We start from the raw sequence: 18856 nt of genomic DNA, 5'->3' as shown, positions 1-18856 counted from the left end.
GATTCACTTCACTTTCATGATTTCATCAACTGAAACGATTGGTTTATAAATCCAACCACTGTTTCTGAGGCTCCTCTAAGGAGCTTCCTTTTCTATAATGATGCTAAGTCTGATTGGTTTACAATCCTGCCTGATAAATGCTGAGACGTGCTGTGAATGAGCAGGCACTGGACAGGCCGACCTGCTTAATAAGGCTCTTCTTTGCAGTTTGGGTTTGGTTCTCTGCAAGCTGTGCTCCTGTCACCCCTGTCAGAAAACCACAGCTTGTCCCCTGTGAAAGCCTTTAGAATACTCAAAAAGCCACATTTTCAATTGTGTCCATTTGTCAATCTTACCTGGGATGACTGAGAAATAAGATGATTTGGGACACTAAACTAAAAAAGATGACTCCAGCTAGTTGAGGATAGAAATATTTCAAGATAAAAAGGGTACTTTTTGGCTTTGTTTTTAAGTTTTACAACATTTGAACTATCATTTTTTAACAATTAAAATAATGCAACCCACATAAAATTACACTAAAAGTAAATTTCTCTTTGTCTTTGATGATTGAAAAAGCTGTTTATAATGTTGTAAGGAATTAAGTTCTGTGAAGATTTGTTCTTACTGTTGGATTATGGAAATTAAGGAGAATATGAATGATTTAAGTTCATAGGAATTTTCTAAGTTGCATTTTATAGATCTTCATTCATTTCAAACATATGTTATGGAGACTATTTGTATTGCCATTTATCTTTCCCAACTACAGAGAAACTATGTGTACATATATATATTTACATACACATTATTATCTGTGTTTACATATCATATATATGTGTGTATATATCTGTCAAAACAAAGGCTGTTTGATATGCATATCATAAATAGCATTAGAGATACTTATTTCAATAATAGTATGCTGTCACACAATTCACAAAGATACATTCAAACAGAGCACTAAAGCCATTTAGTCAGCAAAACTACCAAATAAAATATTGGATTTTAAAAGGCTAATTGTTTCTCCATCTTAAGTACCTGGTGGCTATTTTCCTCTTTGGAATGTTGTCTGTTACAGTTACACCATGTACATATATAGACAACAGCTGAGTTTGTCCTCCTACCCATCCTGCATCCTACTTTACCTTTAATTTTAGGGATATGTTATAGCCCCTCAATCGGGAAATATAAGCTGCATTATAGCTATAAAAAGAAAACTATATTATAAGGGTCTCTCAAGTGAAAAGGATACAGTCTGAGGGTAAAAGAAGGACATTCTCCAGCCATGTGATGCTAACAGGTTAAGTGTCTCTTGTATAAATGGTATGTTGAAATTTTGTTAAGAAATTTCCAAGTATTTTTTAAAAGAACAGATTGCTATTCCCTGCTAGAGTCTGTAATGAAGCTTTATCTAACCTCTCCTGAAATTGGAGAAAATTACCTTTTTCCCTAAGATTTTCAAATAAAGTTCTACAAGGTAACGTGGGAAGCTATATCATAATTAGTCGTTGTACTAAGAGTGTTAAACAAAGGGTATTTCCCACTTACTGAGTAAGTCACAAAGCATAGGCTTCTGTAGCTGCCTTGGCAGAGATTCCCACCTTGTACTGGAATGCAGTCCCTCCACCTCTCCCTGCTGCCAACCAGACACCACCTCCAGCAGACTACCAACCTTGACGTTTTCTCTGCCTTGGGTTTAGTGAACAGGCGCGCTCCAGGCTGTTCTCATGAAGACTCACCCCAAATGGTTTCCGCGTAGCTTATTCTAGCTTTCTGATAAAGTTATATTCCATAATTGTCTAATTTATAATCACTTATTTATAGACCAAATAGAAATACCAGAGTCCGATTCTGGTTATGGAAACACAGATTGTAGAGTCTTTTCTGCTTTACTCTAACAAGGCAAGGGCTGGAATATAGAAAGAAAAAAAAGTGAAGTAGAGAGACAAGATTACTTCCTCAAGGTGCAGGGATTGGGGATATACCTGAGTTGTTTCTAGATTCTGTGTTAAGATTCATGCTGGCAATGAATGTGAATCCTGCATGCCTGCACATAAGTCAAAGTTATACGGGCACATTGGGGTTTACCTGGGAGGATGACTAGTGCTCCTAAATGCCTAGGAGACAGGCTGAATAGTACCAGAACTACCCTTGGAACCGTTCGGTAACTGCTAGTCAGTGTAACTCTACAGCCCTTATTCGGCTCTTCCAGATAAAATGACAAAAACATCTTCAGGTATTCACCCAGCCAATATCTTCAAATTATAGCAGAAACAATCTCTAATAGCATTCACCTGCTTTTATTATCTCAGTACACCACAACTTAGTTGGATCCATTTCTATTGGCAATTAGTTACACAGCAGTAATTGCCAAGCATATATTAATTGCATGTGCATCAATACTCCAGAGCCTCAGCATTTGTAGATCCTCATTCATTCCAAACATTCGAATTCTCATCGGTGAAGAGGCTAATTCTTTTAGAGAGGCTGAAGCAGCTCTCCAATGAAGCAGCCCAGCCAAGGCATCAATAGCTCCTCACTGTTGCCAATTACCCAAAGGAGTGGAATAAAGCAACCAGCACGAAACACTGGGTGGCTTCTAGCCACCAACTCTGTGAGTGTCAAGATCATCTGTGTGCACGCTTTGGGTAGCTCAAAGTCACATTTCCATTTCAAGCTGTTTAAAATGCCATGAATCAGTGTTAATTGGGGGTGTATCTAAAATAAACCAGGATGAGTTTTGGCCAACTTCTGCATATCAAATTTCAACCAATTGAGCCAGAAAAAGATCAGTCATTGCACCTTCTTCACCATATATGGGCATCGTGTATCCCTTGCTCCGTTGCTACCCATTCCTGCCATTCTTGCCAAAAATCAAAAGACAAAAAGCAAGTTCTATCAAGAGAATGGTGGTAGTTTCCAAATGTGCAGTCAGTGGAGGAAATCAAAGCACTTCGTTTGCAACCTGCCACCTGACAGAATACAATTCAGTTTTGTGATGACAGGAAAATGTGACAGTAGAGGGGAGCACACTCGCGTGTACGGTTTTTTCTCTCTGTCCTTCTCATTATTTTTCATGGTTCACCTAGTAGTAAGGCATTTTTCTTTCACAGCAGCTGCTGGGCCATCTGTCTCTGCTATACTATCTGCCAATAGTGGCATGGTTTCCAATCGTAGGGAAAAAATCAGCCCCACATCCTATGTCTTCTTTCCTATGACGATACATCCCTCCTTAGAACCACTGAGAGTCCCTTGTTAATTCTCTCACTTTCATACGTCAGTATGCATTTCAAATTCTTGTCTTGAGCTCAGAATAAGGGAAGGCTCACAACAACTTCAGTCACTCTGCACATGGATTGACAGAGACATTGTGTCCCATGCGGGTTTGGAGTTATTTTTCTGCTAATGCCAATCACAGGGTAATTCTCCAGGGAGAAAGCCATTGAACACCATTATATCATTGAAGTGGTGATAGATGTAAAGTGTGGACCACTTGTGACTAATGGCAAAAAGAAGAGGCACTTTAATGTATAGACTTTTAAGATTTATTGACAAAATATGATGATTTTTCAAGTTAAATTACATTTTAGTAAGAATTTGATTTTAAAACATGCTTGAAATCAAGTCTTTTCATGTAAAGCTCATTGCCAAAACTAATCATCTAGAATTCCTGAATCGTTAAGTATGATGTCTATACTAATTACTGTTCACCTTGTTCATGTTCCCCTCTTGAGGCTGGTACAGCCATCAAGCAAGGCAGATATCTTTATTTCAAATAACTGTGATAAGACCGAAGTCCACTTCACTCATCCCCACCATTTAACCAAACAGCAGATTCTGTAAATATTTTTCATAGGTCATGGCTTTTACTGTTGCTACTATGCAAACAGGAATCTGAAGACTTGGGAATCTAGGATATTCGTGACAACTCACAAAACAAGAGAGCACAGAAAACAGCCTCGATTGTCAATCTTTTATTGGTTCGAAAATACGGAACCTGGGTACTTTACTTTCCAAAGTAAATGTTTTAGAACAAAAGTTTAAACACCTGAAAAAAATATATATATATCATGTATCTACAACTGGTCAGTGCATCTGGCTCTAACTTTCATTATTCTTTCATTTCAGAGGCATTATTTCATGCCTCTAAAAGGTGCCCCACCATGACCCCCAAATCATAATAACAGCAAGAAAACCTCTGCAAGCCTTATGACAATGTTGTGCCAGAAAGATATAACACAAGACATTTATGCAATTTGAATTATTTATTAACCATACTAAAAAGAAGAAGAAAAGAAACAGATAGGTTTAGTTACAGTATTATTTTAACTACTCATACAAAAATTACTATTTCAACATGTAACAATTTTTAAAATGTATGTTTTACTCTTTTCATACTAAGTATTTGAAATCCACAGTATACAGCATAATTTGGACTTACACATTTCATATGCCAAGCCCTATGTGTCAGGAAAACTATTCTGTATAACCAGAGGTAAAAGCTCCTCCCAGTCTGATAGCAGCATGGGGTATTAGCCTTGTATGTCTGTGTTGCTCTGGCTATGATATGCAGCATCACTCATAGCTTCAGAGACATTCCAGCCCACCATCTCAGGGAAGACATTACAGGAAGTGTGCAGCAGAAGTTCCACAATACTACAACCCAGGAACCAGACACAAGTCAGAACTGGGAGCCAGGCTGCAAGCTTCTAAGACATGCGCCCAGTGACTTCCAGCCCCTAGTGACTTCTGACAGACAGGCTCAGTTTCTAAAAGGTTCCACATCCTCTCCAGGTATTGCTACCAATTGGCCACAAGTGTTTAAAATACAAGCCCGTGGGAAATATTTTAGATTCTATTCATCTCCCAAGACGTTCACATCTTACAATGCAAAAGCCTTTAGCCAAGCTTCAAGGATCCTCCAAGTCGTTAACTATCCCACTTCTGTTTAAAAGTCCAAACTCCCAAGTATCTACTGAGACTTAAAGCAGTCTCATAGATAAGAATCTGTGAGGCCCTGTGAAAATAAAAACCAATTACACACTTCCAATGTGCAATGGCCCAGAGTAAACATTCCCACCACCAAAGATGGGACAGGAGGAAAGCCAGGAAAAAAAATGGATGAATCAAAATCAAAATCCCAGAGGAAAGTGTTAAATTCTATAGCTAATGTCTAACACATTAACCAGGGATATGGCATCGTCTGAGCTCCAGTGCACTTGAGCAGCCCACCTCTGTGCTGCCTGCAGCGCACATATTCTCCCTCCTAAGCTGGATCCACTCAACTTATTACAAGTTTCCTAAGCATGCATCCCATCTGGGCTCTGTAATTCAACTTACTTTACACTTCCAACTTCATGACTAGCCTACTCAGGGGCTCCCTATGGGAAGTCTATTCCCTAAACACACACACACACACACACACACACACACAGCCTGCCCACCCCCTAGGCTTTTCTTTAAAATCTTGCAGTCTTGTAATTCTTGTGTTCCTGATGACCGAAAAGCCAGTTTCATGTGTATTATCTCAAGTTCTACTCGAGTCTGCAAAGTAAACAGGCCCCTCTAGACCATGGTTGAAATAGCCTCATAGTACTTTGAAGCTGAATGTAAAAAAAAAAAGACACTTCCCTGAGCAGCCTATTTCCATACAGGAGCTCTGGCTATTCTCTCTTTTCAGGTATCCTTTGAAAAGAAAGTCTTCCAAATGAGTTTGCATTTGTTATATCCCCAAGGCTTCAATGGGTGAGATCTTGCCAACAAGACATCTTTCTATGTCCCCTGTGGAATTTTTTTTTTTTTTTTGCTTTTTTTTTTTTAAGTGGCACTAATTTCTTTAACAGTTATGGCCCCTTTTTTCTATGCCTGATTTGTCTTCAACTTTGAATGCATCTATGTCAAACTATGTTTTCGGGCCAAATTAAATATTTTGTTTACATCATTCTGTTCTGGTTTTGTTCTTGACTCTCACTGTAAACTTGACTCAAGGCAGCCAGCAGGAACCACACTGCAGCACGAATGTTACTCTGTCTTAAAATTTCCTTCTCCAAACAAATTAGTTGATTACTTTTGAATTCAGTCAGCCCTAGGGAGAAGTCAGGTTCCCTCCACAGTCTGGGATGGGTCTCCTCACTGGAGCAGTACTTCAGCAAAGAAGACAGGGCAGAACAGACAGCTTCAGATCCGGGCTTTGGCCACAGTGGCATTCAGGCAGGTTACTGTCCCTGCTCAACCTCAGCTCCTCACTCCAATACAGAGCTAAAAGGCAAAGCACCATGGGAATGAGCCAATAGTGTGGGTTCACCACCTCCCTCAGAGCCAAGGCTAAGCAGCTTAAGCCTTATTTGTGGAGTGGACCATATAATGAGCATACACCTTTCTTCTCACAGGTAACTATGGGAGACACTCAAGGCCTTCAAATTATAATATGCTGAAACCCCAGTGAAGGCCACGCTACAGGGCTAAACAGAGTCTGTGGGGTCATGAAGGATCAAGCCAGAGGGTGCAATATAATTTTCTTATAAGCTCTTTGTTTTCTCCTTGGAATATTGTTCTGCATTAATTTAATCATAGATTTTTTTTCTCCAGGACTCAGCCTAAAAGATGGCCTTGTGCCTGCAGTTATTTTCAAAGGTATCCACACCAAAAACAAACAAACAAACAAAAACAAAAGCAAAAAAGATCAACTCATTCTCAGTTGATATTTGCTGGATACCCACCATGTGCCAAGCATTTTTCTGAGTACCCAGGAAAATTAGACATTAGTAAGTCTGACAAAAATATTTCCCTTATAGAAATTACATTCTTACTTACTGGGCAGACAGACAATAACTAAGAAAGCTGGAGGTTGGGGAGATGGTTCTGTGGATAAGAGCAGATGCTACACAAGCACAAAGACCTGAGTTCAAATCCCCAGCAACCACATAAAGGTTGCCAGGCATGGCCATGCATGCCTATAACAACAGACTCTTGGAGAAGAAACAGGCAGTTCTCAGAAGTTGAGCAACCTGATCAAACAGAGGAGGTCCACGTTCAGTGAAAAACCCTACCTCAAGGGAACAACACAGGGAGACTGACAGAACAGGACACCAGATGTCCTCCTCTGGCCTCGGCATATATGTTCACACACATGGGTATGCACACTTTCAGACTCCACACATATGTAAGTAAATAATATAAATAAATGAATAAAATGCATGAATCACATGATTTATCAAATCAATTGAAACAAAGCAAAGAGGAAATGGAGGACCGCTAGGGACAGCTAAAGCAGTTAGAACTGAAACATGTGGAAAGACCCAAATTCCGAACCTCAGGGCACACAGAAGCCCTGAGAGCTCTTCTCTCTCTGCCACTTTGGCTTTCCCCAGAGTGATGTGGTGATAGGGATCAGATCTGAGATTTGAAAAATATCACTCAGCAGAAAACACATGGTTCAGTAATACACTTTGGGTTTGAAAAAAACACAAATAAACACAAAACAACAACAAACCAGGGACAAGTCCAGCTGGCCATTAGCAGCCGATCACCAGCTAATGCACAGTTAACCAGATGCACACCTAAGGACTATGTGCATGTCTTATACAATGTATGTTCAAGGCTAGTATGGGGGCCAGTGGACAGCTAATTGAAGATCTTATTACATCTTCATGTTTCATTTGCATACATATTTCAAAACCACATGTGGGAGACTGGAGGGACAGCTCAGGGTGTTAGGAGTGCTGCTCTCACAGAAGACTCAGTTCAGTCCCCAGCGTTCACATGGTGGCTTACGACCATCGGTCACTCCAGTTCCAGGGGACCTGGTCTCTGTGAGTACCAGTTATACACTCACCAGGTGCACATACATATGTGCAGATGAAACACACAAAATAAATTTAAAACACAGAGAGAGATGTGTTAGGAATATCATAAGTGCCCAGTCCTTCCTCTGTCTGTCTTGGCTGCTTCCACAGTAGTTCCTAATCCTACCGTGTTTGGTAAATTCTGTCCATGTCTCGCAAGCTACTTCTTTTCTCCCGTTTATTTCCTTGTTTGTTTCTCGCACTTCCTGCAGAGAAACGAATGATCTTAGGTAAAGCAGCAGAGTCCATTGGGACAGAGTGCCCATGCTAGTGGCTGTCATACTGCTTCACAAGGAGTCCTCAAGACCTGCTGAAAAATGTCCCCGAGTTAGGAGAGGCCCGAGAAGGTCTGCACACAGATCACTAGGGTCACACCTGTCAGAAACAGGGTCCTGGCTAGCAGTGTTCACCACAGATTGAGAAAGAAACTTCAGAAGAATTATAGGATACTGAAATGTTACCCTGCAGGATATATGTAAAGATCTGACTGTAAAAAAAAAAAAAACACTTCCTAAAATCCAGTTTTTGTCACACAGTGCTTTGGTTAGAATTCAGTTATAGACTGAATTCCCAATCTATAAAATCCTGGTGGGAATGGATGATCTTGGGAAAGGACATGAATATATTCTGTACAACTTCCTGTGTTTTCTCTCTCCTGTCTGCCTTCTTTTTTCTCTCCATCTTCATTCAATTGTAAATGCAGTCCCTACTAGTAGACTCATAAAGAAACAAGGTGAGCTGTTTGTCCTCTCTAGGTTGTGGACCCCACCAGGTTTAAAATAGTTTTTTGGTTGGTTGGCTTGGGGGGTGTTTTTGTTTTTCCCCCACTTTTCTCTTTAAACTGTTTTCCATTACAAATATAGGGAGAGAGAAGTGGGAAGGAGGGGAGAAGAGAGTGGGAGACACACACACAGAAAGAGAGAGAGAGAGAGAGAGAGAGAGAGAGAGAGAGGAGACTGAGAGAATGCTTTTGCTCGCCCCAGCTGTCAGGTGAAGGCAGATCTGCTTAGTATTCTATCGGTGACTCACATGCACTTCCTTCCGTGAGCTGTCAGCTCTCTAAAAGACATCTAGAGATGTGACAGAATTTAACTCAATATGCTAAGGACATGTTGACTCACTCTCAGGGGAATCCATTCCTATAGGTTCCTCCTTGCTCCACAGCAGGTCTGTGATGGCATGCATAGGAACTGGAGACAGATATCCATACTAGCTGTCTACCTGCACAGATGGGCTGCAGAACAGAGCTGTTCTTAGCAGTGTCTCTCTGAGGGCTCACAGACCGCGCACCCACATTGAATGGAGGGAGCACAGCCACCTGTAGGGTTGTTAATCAGTACTTCTCACAGCGAGATGAGCAAGTACCTCACAGTCTCCTTCTTAACTCTTTACAAAAAGAGTTGGGGAGTGCGGGAGTGTGTGGTTTTGTTAAAGTCCTGGATATTTATAGGTGTGCTGAGAAGATACAATGAGAGGACTTGGGTGCCAGTGTGCGGACCTAGGGTGAGCTGGTTAGACCTCCTCCTCTGATTCTTATTTATAAAACAGGAAGAATGGAAAAGACACATTCTCTTGCCAACAACCTTGTGACCAAGAATTGTGTTTGTTTAAGTGGGAATATCTTATAAATATTTCAAGGTGCTTATTGTTGTTGCATATGCTTATGCTTTTAGGATTTTATATGAATAAGATGAAGATGGGGTTTCACTTAGGTTCTAAAACACAATCAAAATATCAGAGTGACAAAGCACTTCTACAATCAAAGCTGGCTCCATGATTTCTTTTCTTCCTCCAGCTTTTTGAGAAAATTAAAAATCACAGAAAAACAGAAGAATGAACACTTGATACGCCTTGTCTCCATGTTTCAAGCTGCTATAAGTTCCGTCTGCTCTTGTTCACCCATGAATACTTTCTCCATTATCTCCTGATTACAAAGCAGTCCTCATATGATCATGACATTCCAACACATTCCCGTAATGCAACACTCAAGGCCTGCTCCTGTTCCCTCTAGTGCCCCTTATGGATTTGTATGTTTTGTTTTGTTTTTTTCTGAAAAGACAAACCCCACAGTGAGTGATCCTGAGGGATGCAGCTAGGTGTGGAGCACTGGACGGGCATGCGTTCGACCCTGGCTTCAACCCCTGGCCCTAAAGAGAGGAAAAGGAGATTCCTACAGTGTTGTGTAGGATGTTCTGTTGTGGCTAGTCAATCTCTTTTAATCTAAAAGGACTTATCCACCCCATTTTCTCTTTAGTGACCTTGACCAATCAGGCAAACTCCCTGCAACTGGTTTTGGAGAACCCTTCCTATCCGTCTATCTGATCTCATCTTACAGTTAGATCGAGTTAAGCACTTCAGGTTAAGAACACTTCACAGGTCTTCCTCAGTGCCTCTCCAAGGATCGAGAAGGGCCACTGTGCCCCACCATTGTTCAGTTTAAGGTGAATCTTGCAGGGTGAAGCCTGACAGGCACTTCCACAGGTCCCATATCTTTGACTTTTAGAAAAGAACCTTAGTGTGACTCTAAATGCTGTGAAGAGCTGAGTGCCTTACCACTTAAACAGACTGTTGTTGCAGTGGAGCTGAGAGATAGTGAAATCCTGACTCCACTTATGACTGGAATTGTTCTATAAAATGAGCTTCCCTTTTTGCCCTCTCTCCATTCAGTTCCATGAATCTGGAGCTCACTCTAGCATAAGAATATGAAGCCTGAGAGAGCATAAAAGAAAAGGGACCCAGCTGAGAAAGGTAAAAGAAAGAAACCTGTGCTGTGAGCTCCATCTACCCCAGCAGGGAGGAAGGAGAGCTGGTGAGCTCCATCAACCCCAGCAGGGAGGAAGAAGAGCTAGTGAGCTCCATCCACCCCAGCAGGGAGGTTTCTTTCTTCTGGAAACTTTCAGGGCCCTTGGAGTTTCCTTTCATTTCTTGTCTTTCTTTCTTCCTTTATTTCTCTTCTCTAATTAAGTTATTTACATGCTGAGTGCTGCTTCCCTTCACTCAATCTCTCTCTCTCTCACCTCACCTTCCCCTCATTTACCCCCCTCCCCTTCTCCTCATAAAAGAGGAGACCTCCCAGGAATATCAACCAGACTTAGCATATCAAGCTGCAATAAGACTAAGTGCATCTCCTATTGAGGCTAGACAAGGCAGCCCAGTTAGGGGAAAGGAATTCAAAGACAGGCAACAGAGACAGCCCCTGCTCCTGTTATTAGGGGTCCCACATAAAGACCAAGCTGCACAACATTGTTACATGTGCAGAGGGCCTAGATCCATCCCATGTATACTCTTTGGTTGACAATTCAGACTCGGTGAGCACCTATGACCCAGGTTCGTTGATGCGGTAGGTTTTCTTGTGGTGTCTTTGACCCCTCTGCCTCCTTCAATCCTTCCACCCCTTCTTCCACAGGATTCCTCAAGCTCTACTAAATGTTTGTCTGTGGGTCCCTGCATCAGTTTCTGGGTGAAGCCTCTCTGATGACAGTTATACTAGGCTACTGTCTGCAAAAATAGCATCATATCATTAATAGTATCAGGGGTGGACTCCCTCTCCTGGCATGGGTCTCAAGCAGGGACAATCACTGGTTGGCTTTTCACTCCATGTTTTACCTCTGCACATCTTGTAGGCAGGACAAATTGTACACCTAAGGTTTTATGGCTGGGTTGATGTCCCAATCCATCCATTGGAATCTGGCCTGGTTACAGGAGATGGCCAGTTCAGACTCGATATCCCCTATTGCTAGGAATCTTAGCTAGGGTCACCCTCATAGATGCCTGGAATTTTGAATTGTCCTAGGTTTCTAGCTGGTCCCAGAGATGCCCACCCAAAATTCAGTTATCTCTCCCAGTAATCTCTCCATCCATCATCCTCATGGCTGAGGAACACAGTGACTTGGGACCTGACTTTTGTCTGGAAAATCTAGAAGTGGAGTGTTGGGCTGACCATCTGCCTTGATAGCACAGCTAGCTAAGTGCCACCCTCTTGAGGACATCAGAGTACTCAGGTGAAAGTGTTCTGTGTTAGTCAAAGCATCTTTGAGGGGATCTAGAATTGGCGCCAGGGATGCAGAGAGGTTCAAAGACTAGAGAAATAGAGAAAGCCACCACACTCTAAACTATCCTGTTATTTTATGCTATTCAGGCTCCCAGTGGGGAAAAAGAGAAGAATTCTAGCTTAAACTATGGATTGAAACCTCTAAAGGATCTGTTTAGTCCTTAAAATTATTTTTGAAATGCCTAACTATGGGCAGAAAAGCTATGGGACAAGTGTGAGTTTTCACTGGGGCTGAAAGAATAAAGGACCAACAGGCAATGCAAAAATAAGCTAAGCGATTGCATATGAAGTCATGCTTGCCCACATATTTTGTATGTTTTAAAACTATCTGACTTAAATGACCTCCCATTAGTTCCAGAAAACATGTTTACTTCAAAATAAAATACCATTAGAGTCAATATAATTGGAGTGTAGAAAAGTGCTGTGTCTTGAGATTCAAATTTCCACAAATTACAGAATTGGGTATTTGGCTACCTTTGCACAATCTATACATTGCAGGTATGCATTCTTCGTGCCCTCTCATTACATCCCAAAGACCCTCCTTAGGAATCTGAAGGCTTTGCAAGAGTTTCTTCCACTCTAGGGAGTAATTGTCAGCGTTCAAGGCCTGGAAGACATTGCATGCCACACACCCACAAGCTCAACAATCTGAAACATCCCCATCTTTTGTGGTGTGTCTCTGTGCTAAGTTTTACTTTTACAAATGAAAAGCTGTGAGACTAGCCGGCTTCAGTTGCCCCCAATCAAACAAAAATAATAAAAGGTAAACAAGAAGATTTTTAAACATTTAAAACACCAACATAGATGACCATATGTTACATACATATAAAAACCAGGTTGAGGGCTTTAAGGGCCAGCAGATGGAAGAGATTTGTGCAGAGCAGTAGAAAGTGTCACCAACATTGTTATTTACTTGGGGAAATGGAACATGTTATATCATTGGCTTTGAAACTGAAAAAGCATTGTTACAGAACAAACTCCATCTCCAACTAAAACGGAGCGTTGTCTATAATGAGACAAAATACAATATGACAAGAATTCACATAAAACAAAACAGAAGGGAAAATGGAAATACTAAAACGAAGAATATCTTAAGAAAAGAAGGATGAAATTCTGTTTCTCCCTTCCATTTCCCTACTCCCTTTCTGAGAAAGATGAGATTGTCAAGAGCTTTTCACAAAACATTGTCAGGATACAGTTTAAACGTCACCATATGACATAGCCCAAACCCGAACATAGGGGAGAGTACGGTACCCATGTCCAAAGCTGGCTCCCCACTTGTTCATACACACCAAGAACGAATAACCTATTCAAAATAGGAGAAAGGACAAGCCTCTTCCCGTCAGAAAAGCACAGGGGTAGCTAGGGCGCAGGGTCTGCTGACACTTGCCAGCTACCCACAACACCCGCCACAGGATCTTAAGACTTCTGGTGAGTGGAACACAGCTTCTGCTCCAATCCAATTGCGCACGGGACCTGAGACTGCATTAGTTAGGGAAGCAGAAACCGGCCTGAGTAGGGCCACAGGCCTCATCCGGCCGGATCAGCACCGCGGTATCTAGAGCGCAGGGTCGGCTGACACCCACCAGCTACCCACGACCCCCGCCACAGGATTTTGAGACTTCTGGTGAGTGGAACACAGCTTCTGCTCCAGTCCAATCTCGCGGGACCTGAGACTGCTTTGGTTGGGGAGGGAGAAATCCGGCCTACATAGGGCCACAAGCCTCTTCCGGTCAGAAAAGCACCGGGGTAGCTAGGGCGAAGGGTCGGCTAACACTCGCCAGCTACCCACAACACCGGCCACAGGATCTTAAGACTTCTGGAGAGTGGAACACAGCTTCTGCTCCAATCCAATTGCGCGCGGGACCTGAGACTGCATTAGTTAGGGAAGCAGAAAACCGGCCTGAGTAGGACCACAGGCCTCTTCCGGCTGGACAAGCACCGGGGTACTGCCAGCTACCCACGACCCCCGCCACAGGATTTTGAGACTGCTGGTGAGTGGAACACAGCTTCTGCTCCAATCTTTAAACAGTGACAACGACAACAACTAACCCCAGAGATTACCAGATGGCGAAAGGTAAACTTAATACTCTTACTAACAGAAACCAAGACCACGCACCATCATCAGAACTCAGCACTCCCACTTCGCCCAGTCCAGGGCACCCCAACACACCGGAAAAGCTAGACACGGATCTAAAAGCATATCTCCTGATGATGGTAGAGGACTTCAAGAAGGACTTTAATAACACACTTAAAGAAATACAAAGGAACACTGGTAAACAGGTAGAAGACAATAAAGAGGAAGCACAAAAATCCCTTAAAGAATTGCAGGAGAACACTGCTAAAGAGTTACAAATCCTTAAAGAAAAACAGGATAACCTAATCAAACAGGTAGAAGTCCTTAATGAAAAACAGGAAAACACATCCAAACAGATGATGGAAATGAACAAAACCATACTAGACCTAAAAAGGGAAGTAGACACAATAAAGAAAACCCAAAATGAGGCAACACTGGAGATAGAAACCCTAGGAAAGAAATCTGGAACCATAGATACGAGCATCAGCAACAGAATACAAGAGATGGAAGAGAGAATCTCAGGTGCAGAAGATTCCATAGAGAACATCGGCACAACAATCAAGGAAAATGTAAAATGCAAAAAGATCCTAACTCAAAACATCCAAGAAATACAGGACACAATGAGAAGACCAAACCTACGGATAATAGGAGTGGATGAGAATGAAGATTTTCAACTCAAAGGACCAGCAAACATCTTCAACAAAATTATAGAAGAAAACTTCCCAAATCTAAAGAAAGAGATGCCCATGAACAGACAAGAAGCCTACAGAACTCCAAATAGACTGGACCAGAAAAGAAATACCTCCCGACACATAATAATCAGAACAACAAATGCTCTAAATAAAGATAGAATACTAAAAGCAGTAAGAGAAAAAGGCCAAGTAACATATAAAGGCAAGCCTATCAGAATTACACCAGATTTTTCACCAGAGACTATGAAAGCCAGAAGATCCTGGACGGATGTTATACAGGCACTAAAAGAACACAAATTCCAGCCCAGGCTACTATACCCAGCCAAACTCTCAATCAACATAGATGGAGAAACCAAAGTATTCCACCAAATTCACACATTATCTCTCCACGAATCCAGCCCTTCAAAGGATAATAACAGAAAAAAAACAATACAAGGACAGGAACCATGCCCTAGAAACAACAAGAAGGTAATCCCTCAACAAACCTAAAAGAAGACAGCCACAAGAACAGAATGCCAACTTTAACAACAAAAATAACAGGAAACAACAATTACTTTTCCTTAATATCTCTTAATATCAATGGACTCAACTCCCCGATAAAAAGACATAGACTAACAAACTGGCTACACAAACAAGACCCAACATTTTGCTGCTTACAGGAAACTCATCTCAGAGAAAAAGATAGACACTACCTCAGAATGAAAGGCTGGAAAACAATTTTCCAAGCAAATGGTATGAAGAAACAAGCTGGAGTAGCCATTCTAATATCTGATAAGATTGACTTCCAACCCAAAGTCATTAAAAAAGACAGGGAGGGACACTTCATACTCATCAAAGGTAAAATCCTCCAAGAGGAACTATCAATCCTGAATATCTATGCTCCAAATACAAAGGCAGCCACATTCATTAAAGAAACTTTAGTAAATCTCAAAGCACACATTGCACCTCATACAATAATAGTGGGAGACTTCAACACACCACTTTCACCAATGGACAGATCGTGGAAACAGAAACTAAACAGGGACACAGAGAAACTAAGAGAAATTATGAATCAAATGGATCTGGCAGATATCTACAGAACATTCTATCCTAAAACAAAAGGATATACCTTCTTCTCAGCACCTCATGGTACCTTCTCCAAAATTGACCACATAATTGGTCACAAAACAGGCCTCAACAGATACAAAAATATTGAAATTGTCCCATGCATCCTATCAGATCACCATGGACTAAGGCTGATCTTCAATAACAAAATAAATAATAGAAAGCCAACCTTCACGTGGAAACTGAACAACACTCTTCTCAATGATACCTTGGTCAAGGAAGGAATAAAGAAAGAAATTAAGGACTTTTTAGAGTTCAATGAAAATGAAGCCACAACATACCCAAACTTATGGGACGCAATGAAAGCATTTCTAAGAGGAAAACTCATAGCTCTGAGTGCCTCCAAAAGGAAACTAGAGAGAGCACACATTAGCAGCTTGACAACATACCTAAAAGCATTAGAACAAAAGGAAGCAAATTCACCCAAGAGGAGTAGACAGCAGGAAATAATCAAACTCAGGGGCGAAATCAACCAAGTGGAAACAAGAAAAACTATTCAAAGAATCAACCAATCAAGGAGCTGGTTCTTTGAGAAAATCAACAAGATAGATAAACCCTTAGCCAGACTCACTAGAGGGCACAGGGAAAGCATCCTAATTAACAAAATCAGAAATGAAAAAGGAGACATAACAACAGATCCTGAAGACATCCAAAACACCATCAGATCCTTCTACCAAAGGCTATACTCAACAAAACTGGAGAACCTGGATGAAATGGAGAAGTTCCTAGACAGATACCAGGTACCAAAGTTGAATCAAGATCAGGTTAATGATCTAAACAGCCCTATATCCCCCAAAGAAATAGAAGCGGTCATTAATAGTCTCCCAACTAAAAAAAGCCCAGGACCAGATGGGTTTAGTGCAGAGTTCTATCAGACTTTCAAAGAAGATCTAATCCCAGTTCTTCACAAACTATTCCACAAAATAGAAACAGAAGGTACTCTACCCAACTCATTCTATGAAGCCACAATTACTCTGATACCTAAACCACAAAAAGACCCAACAAAGATAGAAAACTTCAGACCAATATCCCTTATGAATATTGATGCAAAAATCCTCAATAAAGTTCTTGCTAACCGAATCCAAGAACACATCAAAACAATCATCCATCCTGACCAAGTAGGTTTCATCCCAGGGATGCAGGGATGGTTCAATATACGGAAATCCATCAACGTAATCCAGTATATAAACAAACTCAAAGACAAAAACCACATGGTCATCTCGTTAGATGCGGAAAAATCATTTGACAAGATCCAACACCCATTCATGATAAAAGTCTTGGAAAGATCAGGAATTCAAGGCCCATACCTAAACATGATAAAAGCAATCTACAGCAAACCAGTAGCCAACATCAAAGTAAATGATGAGAAGCTTGCTAAACGCTGACACCATTGCATACACTAGCAAGATTTTGCTGAAAGGACCCAAATATAGCTGTCTCTTGTGAGACGATGCCGGGGCCTAGCAAACACAGGAGTGGATGTTCACAGTCAGCTATTGGATTTATCACAGGGCTCCCAATGGAGAAGCTAGAGAAAGTACCCCAGGAGCTAAAGGGATCTGCAACCCTATTGTTGGAACAACATGATGTACTAACCAGAACCCCGGAGCTCTTGTCTCTAGCTGCATATGTATCGAAAGATGACCTAGTCGGCCATCAATGGAAAGAGAGGCCCATTGGACTTGCAAACTTTATATGCCCCAATATAGGGGAATGCCAGGGCCAAAAGAATGGGAATGGGTGGGTAGGGAAGTGGGGGGGCGCTATGGGGGACTTTTGGGATAGCATTGGAAATGTAACTGAGGAAAATATGTAATAAAAATATTAAAAATTAAAAAAAAAACAAAATAGGAGAAAGTCACATCCCTGTGAGACAAATTTAATCTAAGAGAGGAGGTAAGACACGAACAGTATAGCATTCACAACTTTAATAAATACATAGACAAAGGGGAAATGCTTTGAAAGAATGGAAACCAGCAGGTTGTGAAGACAGAAACACTCACAAAGCTGCCAGTGAGCAGAGGGAGGTGAGGCTTGCCTGTGATGGAAGGGGCCATGTTATCAACTGGGAGTAGTGTAGATGATCTCTTTCTGAGGAACAATGTAAAGGCCGTGGGATGAGAGCTGCCTGTCTTGTTTGAGGACATCAGTGGGGCAGCAACAGAATGACACATGATAGTGTAGGGATAAAGGAGAGATGATGGAGCCACATCCCTTGAGCCCTCTGAATTTTCAATCACAAAGTGACCATGAGGCAGGTTGCATGTCAAAAGCCTCCCTCCACCTGAATTAGTGTTGTGAATTATTGTGACTCTATTGTTGATGCAAATGTACCAGCAGGGAACAATCTTAAGAAATGCCTACCACAATGTAGGTGAGATGTCCATGGTTAGATAAAGATGTGGACCACATAAGAGTAAAATGGGTTATTTATGGCTATGACAAAGAGTAGAACATAAATGACTACAAGGTTTAGGCTTGAATCATTGGAAGGATGGAGATGCTCTAAACTTTAGGTAGTTCTCACCTTCCTAATGCTACAACCCTTTAATTCAATTTCTCATGCTATTGACCCCAACTATAAAATTACTTCATTGCTACTTCATAACTGTAATTTTGCTACTCTTATGGTTCACCAAAGAGCTCACAACCCACATTTTGAGAAACACTGCTCCAAACAGATATGGACATTCCATGTGTAGCAAGAACGATAGTGAAGGTTTGGGTTTATCATCCTGAGATTGAAATGTTTGACAGCCAAATAGAGATGCTAAAGTTGGACACTGAATCTGACACAGTCTGCATGTAAATGGTGTTTGTAAATCTTAAGAATGTAATAGATAAAATCACATATAGTGTAAAATAAATAGAAAATGGACGTAGAAAGAAACAACTAAGGACTGAACCCTAAAGTTCTCCAATATTAGCTGGTTTGGAGAAAGGTGAGGAGTGTGGTAACCAAAGGAGGAGGTAAAGAAAGCACCCCAAAGAAAGAAGAAATACCAGTACATTGACTGCTGCTGAAGGTCAGGTGAGGTGGGTAAGGAACTGTCTACCATCATCAGCACAGTGGAGATCTCTAACTCACATAGCAAGTGAAACTGGAAATCAAGAG

The 18856-nt window shown here is 41.4% G+C and overlaps 1 protein-coding gene across 3 annotated transcripts in view; it reads left to right on the top strand.

Moving 5' to 3' along the window:
• Nucleotides 1-18856, top strand: part of Kcnab1 (potassium voltage-gated channel subfamily A regulatory beta subunit 1) — a 422588-nt gene that overhangs the window by 355126 nt on the left and 48606 nt on the right. The gene's annotated exons all lie outside the window — the stretch shown is intronic.

The sequence above is a fragment of the Mus caroli genome, unplaced genomic scaffold (assembly GCF_978045245.1).
Source record: "Mus caroli unplaced genomic scaffold, Mus_caroli_1 scaffold_3, whole genome shotgun sequence".
Taxonomy (NCBI): domain Eukaryota; kingdom Metazoa; phylum Chordata; class Mammalia; order Rodentia; family Muridae; genus Mus; species Mus caroli.
This window is presented reverse-complemented; position numbering and strand designations above follow the sequence as displayed.